The 11,508-nt window shown below is 42.4% G+C and overlaps 1 long non-coding RNA gene across 2 annotated transcripts in view; it reads left to right on the top strand.

The window, feature by feature from the left end:
• The first annotated feature begins 1,441 nt into the window (after positions 1-1,441).
• LOC137636264 (uncharacterized) overlaps positions 1,442-11,508 on the top strand; it is a 30,058-nt gene continuing 19,991 nt past the window's right edge. For both annotated transcript variants that reach the window (XR_011043013.1, XR_011043012.1), the window contains exons 1-2: positions 1,442-1,581; positions 5,888-6,041. This is a non-coding gene — a long non-coding RNA (uncharacterized lncRNA). The remainder of the gene's footprint in view (positions 1,582-5,887; positions 6,042-11,508) is intronic.

The raw sequence follows: 11,508 nt of genomic DNA, 5'->3' as shown, positions 1-11,508 counted from the left end.
TTCGTCTGCTAATAATAAATCTCTATTTTTAAGGTTTTCATCAATATATAGCTATCTCTAGGATGGAATATCCTTTAATGATTAACTGTATTCAATTCTAAGACTAAAAATTGCCTTTAAAATGGTATATTAATGTTTTATAAGACATAAAACCAATTTTTTTTTTGCCACATTACCAAACTAGATGACTAAAAACCCTTTAATATTTCTAATTTTACAGTCAAATAAAACAATAATGGGATCTAATGCACTTTATTTCTTAAATGTAATTGTATTTTGTAGCATTATTTTATAAAAAAGACATTTTATCTGAAAGAATTTGGAAGCTTAGACAATAGTTTTTTCTTTTAATGGTGAATTCTTACCAAGAAAAAAATTGGCATCAGTCTCTTCTAATATATTTGTATTATCAATTTATATATATATATATATATATATATATATATATATATATATATATATATATATATATATATTAAGAATTGAATATATTACTCCAAATAAAAATAATTTACTTATTTTAATATATTCTTCTCGTACTATTATTATTATTATTATTATTATTATTATTATTATTATTATTATTATTAGCTAAGCTACAACCCTAGTTGGAAAAGCAGGATGCTTTAAGGCATATATGGGCTCCAACAGGAAAAAATAGCCCAATGAGGAAAGGAAATGATGAAATAAATAGAATAGTGTGCTTAAGTGTACCTTCAAGCAAAGGAACCCCGTCTTGGATTAGAGTTCTCTTGCTTGAGGGTACACTCAGGCACACTATTCTATCTTATTTCTTTTCCTCTTATTTTTTTTTTAATTTTTCATAGTTTATACATGAAATATATGTTCTAATGTTGTTACTGTTCTTTAAGTATTTTATTTCAATTGTTCATTACTTCTCTTATAGTTTATTTATTTTCTTTCCTCACTGGGCTATTTTTTCCTGATGGAACCCCTGGGCTTATAGCATCCTGCTTTTCCAACTAGGGTTGTAGCTTAGCCAATAATAATAATAATAATAATAATAATAATAATAATCTGGTTAGTCAAAGTCCCAGTAGCACTCTAGTAGTAGTATCTCGATGGGTGGCAGGTACCTTGGCCAACCTACTACCTGCTGTGAAATAATGCCAGATTTAGATTTTTATCTAGACAGCATTTTGCATTACTGAATATTCGTTGGTTATTAATTATATTAAATTTGAAGGCCATGCAATTTATTTAAAACTGCAATGTAATGTTTTATAAGGCATAATGAAAGGATAATATTGAAGCTGTAACGACAAATTTAATATTAATTGGATGAAATATGATATATTAAAGATATTCATAATATATCATTGTGATTTACGAAAGTATATGATAGATAAATGGTTTAAAACAAGGTCTATAGACCTTGGTTTAAAATACAGTTCCCCTTCGTGGCTCGCAAGGCTGTTGGAACGTTCCCTTCGTGGCTCGCAAGTCTGTTGGAACGTTGACAAAAAATGTAAACAAAGTCACGTGACCTAATTTGTGGTGATATTGTGCGGCAAGTTTCGTTCAAGAAAACCGTGTTTCTCCTGCTACAATTAGCTTATTGTAAGTATTTTCACGCAATTAATTGTGTTTTAAAACACCCAAATGTTAAACTAACATCTTGGTGTACTGTCTAAGACGTACTATTTGGTATTTGCTGGCAAAGACAAGACTAATCGAGAATCAGTCTCTTGGTAAGTTGGTACGGCATTGTCTACAATTGTCATATTTAAAGGTGTCTGTTGTGTTTCTACCGATGGCTGGTGTAAGCTAAGGCTATCCCAGAAGATTTCCATTGTAAATTAAATTACTCTGCTAATTATAAATAATACTTTGGTTTATGAATAGCACGTAATACGACTAGCCAACAAGGCCTCTTGTCATCTCTCTGGCCACCCTGCCGTACATTTAAATTGCTCTTGCTGTGGTCTCGTTTATATTTATGAAGTAGGAGAAACTATTTTAAAGTAGATTTATTCAACCTACGTTATTTTCATATCTAAAATAACCTTAGTGACTTATTTTTCGTAATTGTTGTAGCAGTATACTGTGGACTTGGTATTATCATTACTTAAGGTTTCCAAATTGTGATTGTGAATGGGTTATGGACAGTAAAGGTTTCAAAGGCTGCTCATGAATGGCAGAGGCAAGGGACAGTGACATTGCCCGGTATTTTTGTAGTGAATTACAGGGCAATGTAACCTAGGAGAAAAACTACTGTTTCTTATAGAAAAAAATACGATCTCTTCAAAAATGACACTCGTGTCCGTCGCAAATGAATAGTTTCAGAAATATATATACATCTATATCCTACGATAATGGGGGACCCCCAGTGGGAACTCGGGGTTTTGGGTGGGGAAATCATACTGGGGAAACGATATATAATTGTTTTCCTATAGTAAATGACGTGAATTACGCGAATTTGATGTTCATTTCAATCGGAAACAAACAGATCATTGAGATGCACGGTGTCACTTCTCTTACGAACGAACGAACGATAACATTAGCAACATTACCAATAATACACAGTGTTACCAACGTTGACGTATGGTACACAGTTACCAACGACACGTTGACATTACTAAAGATAGTAATGATAGATATTTCCATATATTAAATAATTTCTCCATATAAGTTTTACTCAATATATAAAATGTACAAAAAGGGCACAGAACCTAAAAAACCCACTTAACCTAGCCTAGTAGTATGACAGGTCACAAAATAACATTTGATTTACATCGGACGTTGGCAGCACTGGTTACTGTATTTTTTCATGACACAATCTTTGTAACGGCGCCTCCAAAGTTTATCCAAATATACGGTTTTGTATTTTCCTCCGGTTATTATAATTTCAAGAAGGTAATGTATAGAGAAGAAAAGGCTTGTTTTACGATTATATATCGATTCCCCAGTATGTTTTTCCCACCCAAAACCCCGAGTTCCCACTGGGGGTCCCCCATTATTGGAGGATATAGATGTATATTTATTTCTGAAACTATTAATTTGCGACGGGAACGAGTGTCATTTTCGAAGAGAGCGTAATTTCTTCTATAAGAAACAGTAGTTTTTTACCTAGGTTACATTGCCATGTAATTCACTACAATGAAACCCATTGCCCAAGACTAAAGACTGACCATATATGCATATGATCTGCACCCAAGCTAGGACCAAGGAGGGCCAGCCAATGGCTGCTGATGACATAGCAATCAAACCTATAGGCTCCCCCCAATCCCCCATCCTTAGCTCACAAGTATGGTGAGGTTGCAGCGACCAAAGGAACCAGCGAGTTTGAGCGGGACGCAAACCCCATTCTGGCATTCACCAGTCAGCGACGTTACTCCATCGGCCACCACAACCCTAAGCCTGTACTAATTACCTAAATAGTTTATTGATTAATTTTACCTTTAGTGTGATCATATGGTACCTGAATAGGGTAATGTGCCTTATACTAAAGCTTAACTAGGTATAGTTGGGCAAAGCCTACCCAGTAAATAAGTTGGGATTACCCTATACTGGTTGGGTGGTTTGGGTTATAATAGGTTTTGCTTCCCTCTACTTTACTTGTTATTGTAGATTCCATGCTATTTCTTTATCCCTAAACCAGCCAGAGTTTAAGCTGTAAATTTACCCCTATTCCTTATCTGCTCCTACTTTCAAGTCTTCTGCCGTATCCCTGCTCCTATTTCCTTCATTCTTGCTCTCCATTCTCTTCGGGTTCAGGGACGAGGCATAGCCTCTATAATAGCTCGTACTATAATCTAACTATTTTGAGTTTACATTCTTTTATGCTGCTTTGTCATTTTCTCTACATCAGGTATAATATTCATTTTGTATTTTCTAAATTTGTTTCACTTAATAAAAATAAACCTATTATTTTTTTTAGGTCTTCCTCTTAGGGTTGCGGAAGCTTGGTTATTTCATTCCTTTTATATATTCCTGGCAAAAAAACAAATAATGGTTTAAATGACCTTCAATTCTCATTGCTAGACTAAAGAGGCCAAATTTTGTGAATATGACCCATGCAATGTCATTCCCGATACCAGCGTTGTCTCTTGTGTGATAACGCAGGGTAACCAGACGTCCTGTATTAGACGTTATTGTACCAAATTTATGAAATTTGTCCTGTGTCCCATATCAACCATCTTTGGGTCCCGTATTTTAAAGATCTGAAAAAATATTTATTTAAGTGAATTTTTAAAAAATATTTTTATAAGGATTATGGAAAGGCTTTCATCATAATATCCTTTAAAACTGAAAAACACGCTTGATTGCAATATTCTGATGCCTCAATATATGTAATGAATGTAGCCAAGTCTCTGCGTGTGTAACTTTACGAAAGTTGTGTGCGTATGTTGTTCAACTACCTCTCCAATTTAAGTATCCCTTATTTCAGTTTTCTAAGTCTGGCCACCCTGGAGGACACGGGTATCTAATGTAGGCTTAATACTCTATAGTATGTACATGGAGTTCTAGGTTTTGATTCCTAAGGGTGCTGATAAGAACTTGAAATATTGACCAGAATTTCTCCTTAGTAGTTAATTACCTCTGCCAACCAAGTTGGAAGGAGGTTATGTTTTACCCCCTGTTTATGTGTTTGTGAACATTTCCCTGGCTACAATTTTAATCATAGAGTAATGAAACTTGCAGGGATTACCTGTTACGTGAAAAGCTGGTAAGGGTTAAATTTTCTAAGGTCAAGGTTACATCAAGCAAAATTTCCAATTCACGTAATCAGCCATAGGTTTGCACATCGTGGTCACAGGGACTTCAAACTTGGCTCATATTTGAGTTTACAAAAATCCACACCAATTAATACATGTTAGGGTCGAGGAATAAGCTCCCACGGCGGAGGTATGCGCTCTACTGAGTGCCCCTCCAGTATTTATTAGTTTTTGCCTAGAGATCTTGTAATGTAGTTGATACTGGGGGGAGAGAGAGAGGTGTGCATCGAACCAAAACAGAACAGCGAGAAGGAGCTATCTAAGCATGATTATTATGACTCGTGCACCAAGTTTTTGTCAAAGGTCAGTGAACATAGTTAGGGTCAGTAATTTGACATATTCAAGGAACTGAAATTGTGTTTTATGGACAAGAAAAGTTTCTGATGAAAATAAGTTATATCCGTAGGGTGGATAGTCTGTATTTTGTGTTTCCGATCGGCAGTTTGTGCGTCATGGAAAGGCAATTTTACTCAGTTCTGTATTCATCTGAGGACCTTGCAATATGAATATGGTCTGTACAACTACCCATTAAATAAGAATAAGCTCTTACATGCTGTTAAGCCTTTTCTTTTAAAAACAAGATGACAAAAACGGCCCGTAAAGAACGGCAGGCCTTAGAAATGAGTACGACAAGATGGTTTCACATACACTTAAAGTAATAATACCGATCATCTACTAATCAGGGTATTTCCGGAGAGAAAGAAAAACTTAAACCATAACCTAGTGCACTATAAGCATTATCTTGTAAAGGTTTACTTGACAAAATCAGGGTTATCATGCTTATTCCAATCAGTGAATTGATAAAATTATCTGTTAAAGACTGTAAAGTTATTTTTAATGTAAAGTACTACCTGCAAAAATGGCAATGGGTAATCCCCTATCCCCAGTACTCAGTAACCTTTACATGGAATTTTTCGAAGTTAAACTGTTACCAGCGATTTTGCCTAAAGAGGTTTTTTGGTTTCGTTATGTTGACGATATATTTTGTGTTTGGCCTACATATGAGAATCTAAATATTTTTTGGAAAAGTTAAATAGTTTAGTATACTCCATAAAATTCACTATTGAAGAAGAGAATAATTGTAAATTGCCAATTTTAGATGTTTTAGTGCATAGAAATAATAGAAGATTTGTTTTTTATATTTACAGGAAAGCAAGTACTAAAATGATGGCATCCTTATTAATATTCGGGCGCTCCCAAAACTTTCAAGTGGGCTCCACAAGGCACTAGAAAAGTGGGAAGACCCAGGCCTACATGGCTGAGGACTATGAAGCATGAAGTGGGATGGGAGATGATGAATGGGTAAGTATTGATTTAAAAGGTCAAAATAGAGACGAATGGCGAAATCTAACTGAGGCCCTTTGCGTCAATAGACGAGGAGGAGATGATGATGACTATATTCTGGGGCTATTATGTATATACTTGTACAAATTTGATACATATATTACACGAGATCTGTGTTAGTAGTCCTATGAGTGGCCATCAATGCTTTTAATGTATAATCTTATTATTGGTGAATAACCTTCCAGTGTTAGTCATTGGAAAACTTATGTACAAAGACTGGCTTACTGCACTGACTTTTTTTTTTCAATATTAATCTTACCCGATAATCATGTAGCTGTCAACTCCGTTGCCCGACAGAATTCTACGGACGGGATACGCCAGCGATCGCTATACAAGAGGGGGGTGTACTCACCAGCGCCATCTGTGGTCAGGTACTCCAGTACTTCTTGACAACACCACCTCAATTTTTCCTCTGTCGTGCTTCCGGCAAGACCTACATGGATACGCTTATGATTTTGGAGTCTTTGTTCACGGTTTTGGTGAAGTATTGCTCTGAGATTTCAGCTTTCGCTATACAGGAAGCTTTTCCCTTAGCTTAGATAGCTTTTGGATTGATTTTGATTAATGGTATAACGATCTTTGCTTTAATTTGGAATCCCCCCTTGACTGTTCTCTGATTCAAGATGTCCGACCATTCTCAAGCTCCTCCCCAAAGACGATGTAGGACTTGTATTAGGCGTCTTCCGAAGGCCTCGGTTGATCCTCACACCGTTTGTTCCGACTGTAGGGGAAAATCCTGTCAGTTGGAAGATCGATGTGAGGAATGTGCCGGACTTTCGGAATTTGATTTTATTCAATTCCTCAAGTATACGACTAAGTTAGAGAGAGAGAGAGTTAGGAGGAGTTCGGCTCGCTCTTTACTTTATTCCTCCCCCCATGATCCTCAACCTTTTCCTCCCCCTGTAGTGGCTACCCCCGAACCTATTATTAGTGCTCAGCCTGATATGTCGGATGTTTTACGTGCCATTCAGGCTTTAGGTGATAAGGTGGAGTCGGTAGTGAGTGACCACAAGTTTCTCTTGGCAGATGTCAAGGAACTTAAAGTGAAAAGTGCAGTGGGAAGTGGTAGTGCCAGTGCTGTGCCTAGTGTCAGTGCCAGTGCTGTGCCTAGTGTCAGTGTCAGTGTTGCGCATGAGGATACTTCTGTGCGTGCCAGTCGTCCTCCCAGTCCGGGACCTCTTGCAAGCTCCCAAGCCCAGGGGAGAAGCAATGTCGAAGGGCAAAAGGGTTCGGCAGGCCTTGATCGGCGCACAGTAGTATCCTCAGTGGTTGCGGGCGTATCTTATAGAGATCGTCACTTCCACTCTCAGACGATTGAGCCCTTTATTTCCTCGTCTGCAGAAGATGTTTCCGGGAGGAAACGCTGGACCCAGGTCTCAAGGCCTCTTAAGCGTAAGGTCCAGACCGCGCGAGTCCAACAGCCCGGGTGTAGCCACTGGGCTAGTTCGGACTCGCCGCAGTCATCGGATGGCTGCACGCCTCCTAAGAGAGGTAAAGCGTTGCCTCAACAGACCTCAACTTCTGTTAAAGCTATGCCTCAACAGACCTCAACTTCTGTTGATCCCAAGTTGGCTATGCTGCAGACTATGCAGTCGCAGCTTGCGGTGTTGATGCAGGAGTTTCAGGCAGAGAAGGTTTTCACACCTCCTGTGAGCGCTCCCCCACCTCTGCGCAGTCCAGCCTGCCAGACGTATGAGGTTGAGGTTCCTCAAGCTACCTCCATGCGTGAGCTGCCGCTTTGGGAGTTGCCAGATACCAGCGCTGTGCGGCAACCTCCACTTTCCTTGAGGCAGGAGCCTCTTGCCACGCGGCAACCTCCTCAACACTTGGGGCAGGAGCCTTATGCTTTGCAGCAACCTCCTCTACCCTTGAGGCAGGAGCCTCTTGCGTTGCAACCATCCTCGAGGCAGCAACCTCTTGCGGTGCGACAACCTCCACCATCCTTGAGGCAGCAACCTCAACTCTTGCAGCAGCCACCTCCACTTTCCTCGAGGCGAGAACCTCAACTCTCGAGGCAAGCACCTCAACTCTTGAGGCTAGAACCTCAACTCGTGGGACAAGAGCCTCTCTCTGCGCAGCCACCTCAACCCTTGAGGCAAGCGCAACCCTTGAGGCAGGAACCTCATGCTATGAGACAGCCACCTCAACGCATGCAGCAACCACATTCTTCTCAGCTTAAGCCGCTTCCTATTCAACTTGAACCGCAGACTATGCAGCATGAGCCTCATGCTTTACAGCATTCGCCTCTCACCACGCTTGCTCCTCAGACCCCCGCAGAACCTCCTTCATCCCAGCCTCAGGACTTTGTCATTACCAGCCCTCATCCTCTTCAGCAGAGTCTTGAGGATGAATCCGCTAGTGCGCATGTACCCGTTCTTCAGGATTCAGCCATTCAGCATACTGCTTTATCGTTACCTCTCGCTTCTCAACACTCAGGTGATGAGGTTTCTGAGGATGAAGCGGCTCACCTGGATGATCCTTCATCTGATGTGGAGGAACCCAAGTCATTGCCACCCTCCATTGACTTTCGCAAGGTCCTTACTCTTTTCAGAGAGTTATACCCTGAACACTTTGTTTCTGCTACCCCTCGTTCTCCTCCATCCGAGTTCTCTCTAGGCATGCAACCTGTTAAGTCTGCCTACACTAAGCTTGTCTTCGCCAGATCGTCAAAGAGAGCTTTGAGAATGTTAAGGGATTGGTTGCAGTCCAAGCAGCAACTGGGAAAGACGTCTTTTATGTTTCCGCCTCCTAAGCTGGCTTCTAAGGCGGGCGTCTGGTATGCCACGGGAGAGGAACCAGGCTTGGGGGTCCCTGCCTCTGCCCAGGCTGACTTCTCAAGTTTGGTTGACTCTCCACGAAGGTCGGCTATGAGACGCTCTAAGGTCTGCTGGACCTTTTCTGACCTGGACCACTTCTTAAAGGGAGTCTTTCGCGCCTTTGAAATTTTTAATTTCCTCGACTGGTGCCTGGGGGCCTTGAGCAAGAAGACTGCCCCTTCTGACAAAGACTCGGCCATGCTGATTATGTCCTGTATGGACAAAGCAATTCGCGATGGTTCCGGCGAACTTGCCTCTATGTTTGTATCGGGAGTCCTCAAGAAAAGGGAACAACTTTGCTCCTTCCTTTCCACTGGTATCACCTCTTGCCAAAGGTCACAGTTACTTTTTGCTCCTCTTTCTAAGTTCCTGTTTCCTGAGGATCTTATCAAGGAAATGTCTGCGGCTCTTATACAGAAGGATACGCATGACCTCGTGGCCTCTTCAGCACGGAAGGCTAAGGTTGCACCTTCAGTACCAAGAACTTACCGCACCCCAGTGGCTGATACTCCTGCTACCAGATTTATTCCGCCTTTTCGTGGCAGAGCCCCCAGCCGAGGAAGTACCCGCCCAGACGGTCACAGGGGCAGGTCCAAGAAAGGTACCAAGTCTTCGAAAAGCAAACATTGACTCTCCTCCTCTCCAGACAGCCGTAGGAGCCAGACTCAAGACCTTCTGGCAAGCTTGGGAAAGAAGAGGTGCAGACGCCCAGTCTGTCAAGTGGCTAAGGGAGGGTTACAGGATCCCATTCTGCCGCAATCCCCCTCTGACCACTTCTCCCATCAACCTCTCTCCCAACTACAAGGAAAAGGACAAGAGGCTAGCGTTACATCAAGAGGTGTCGCTCCTGTTACAGAAGGAGGCAGTGGTGATAGTCCGGGATCATCAATCCCCGGGCTTTTACAACCGTCTCTTCCTGGTGGCCAAGAAGACAGGAGGTTGGAGACCGGTGCTGGACGTCAGTGCGCTCAATGCTTATGTCACCAAGCAGACGTTCACTATGGAGATGACGAAGTCGGTCCTAGCAGCGGTCAGGCAGGAGGACTGGATGGTCTCGTTGGATCTGAAAGACGCCTACTTTCACGTCCCCATTCATCCAGACTCCCAACCTTTTCTGAGATTCGTTTTTGGAAAGGTTGTGTACCAATTCCAAGCCCTGTGTTTTGGCCTAAGCACGGCACCTATGGTGTTTACGCGACTGATGAGGAATATTGCCAAATTCCTCCACTTGGCGGACATCAGAGCCTCCCTTTATTTAGACGACTGGCTTTTAAGAGCCCCCACAAGTCGTCGCTGTCTGGAGAGTCTCAGATGGACTTTGGACTTGACCAAGGAACTGGGTCTTTTGGTCAACTTAGAGAAGTCCCAGCTTATTCCTTCCCAAACCATCGTTTACCTGGGAATGGAGATTCGGAGTCAAGCTTTTCGGGCTTTTCCGTCGGCCCCAAGAATCAACCAAGCCCTAGAGTGCATCCTGAGCATGCTGAAGAGGAACAGATGCTCGGTGAGACAGTGGATGAGTCTAACAGGGACCCTGTCATCGTTAGCCCTGTTCACCGAGTTAGGGAGACTCCACCTCCGCCCCCTTCAATACCATCTAGCAGCTCACTGGGACAAGAATATGACGCTCGAAGCGGTCTCTATTCCTGTTACCAAAGAGATGAAGACCACTCTCATGTGGTGGAAGAGCAACATCCTTCTCAAGGAGGGTCTCTCGTTAGCTGTTCAGACCCCCAATCTTCATCTCTATTCGGACGCATCAAACTCGGGCTGGGGCGCGACCTTGGACGGACAGGAATGCTCGGGAACATGGAACAAGGAACAGGAAACGCTTCACATCAATTGCAAGGAGTTGTTGGCAGTACATCTGGCCTTAATGAACTTCAAGTCCCTCCTGCTAAGCAAGGTGGTGGAGGTGAACTCCGACAACACCACAGCCTTGGCGTACATCTCCAAGCAGGGAGGGACTCATTCGAGGAAGCTGTACAAGATAGCAAGGGACCTCCTCATTTGGTCAAGAAGTCGAAACCTCACGCTGGTAACGAGATTCATTCAAGGCAATATGAATGTCTCGGCAGATCGCCTCAGCAGGAAGGGTCAAGTCATCCCCACAGAATGGACCCTTCACAAGAACGTGTGCAACAGGCTTTGGGCCTTGTGGGGTCAGCCAACGATAGATCTGTTCGCTACCTCGATGACCAAGAGGCTCCCATTGTACTGTTCCCCAATCCCAGACCCGGCAGCAGTTCACGTGGATGCTTTTCTGCTGGATTGGTCCCACCTCGATCTATATGCATTCCCGCCGTTCAAGATCATCAACAGAGTTATTCAGAAGTTCGTCTCTCACGAAGGGACACGGCTGACGTTGGTTGCTCCCCTTTGGCCTGCAAGAGAATGGTTCACAGAGGTACTGCAATGGCTGGTCGACGTTCCCAGGACTCTCCCTCTAAGAGTGGACCTTCTACGTCAACCTCACGTAAAGAAGGTACACCCAAGCCTCCACGCTCTTCGTCTGACTGCCTTCAGACTATCGAAAGACTCTCTAGAGCTAGAGGCTTTTCGAAGGAGGCAGCCAGAGCGATTGCCAGAGCAAGGAGGATATCCACTCG

Source organism: Palaemon carinicauda, unplaced genomic scaffold (assembly GCF_036898095.1).
Source record: "Palaemon carinicauda isolate YSFRI2023 unplaced genomic scaffold, ASM3689809v2 scaffold262, whole genome shotgun sequence".
Taxonomy (NCBI): domain Eukaryota; kingdom Metazoa; phylum Arthropoda; class Malacostraca; order Decapoda; family Palaemonidae; genus Palaemon; species Palaemon carinicauda.
Note: the sequence above shows the minus strand (reverse complement) of the source record. Positions and strands in the feature narration are given on the sequence as shown.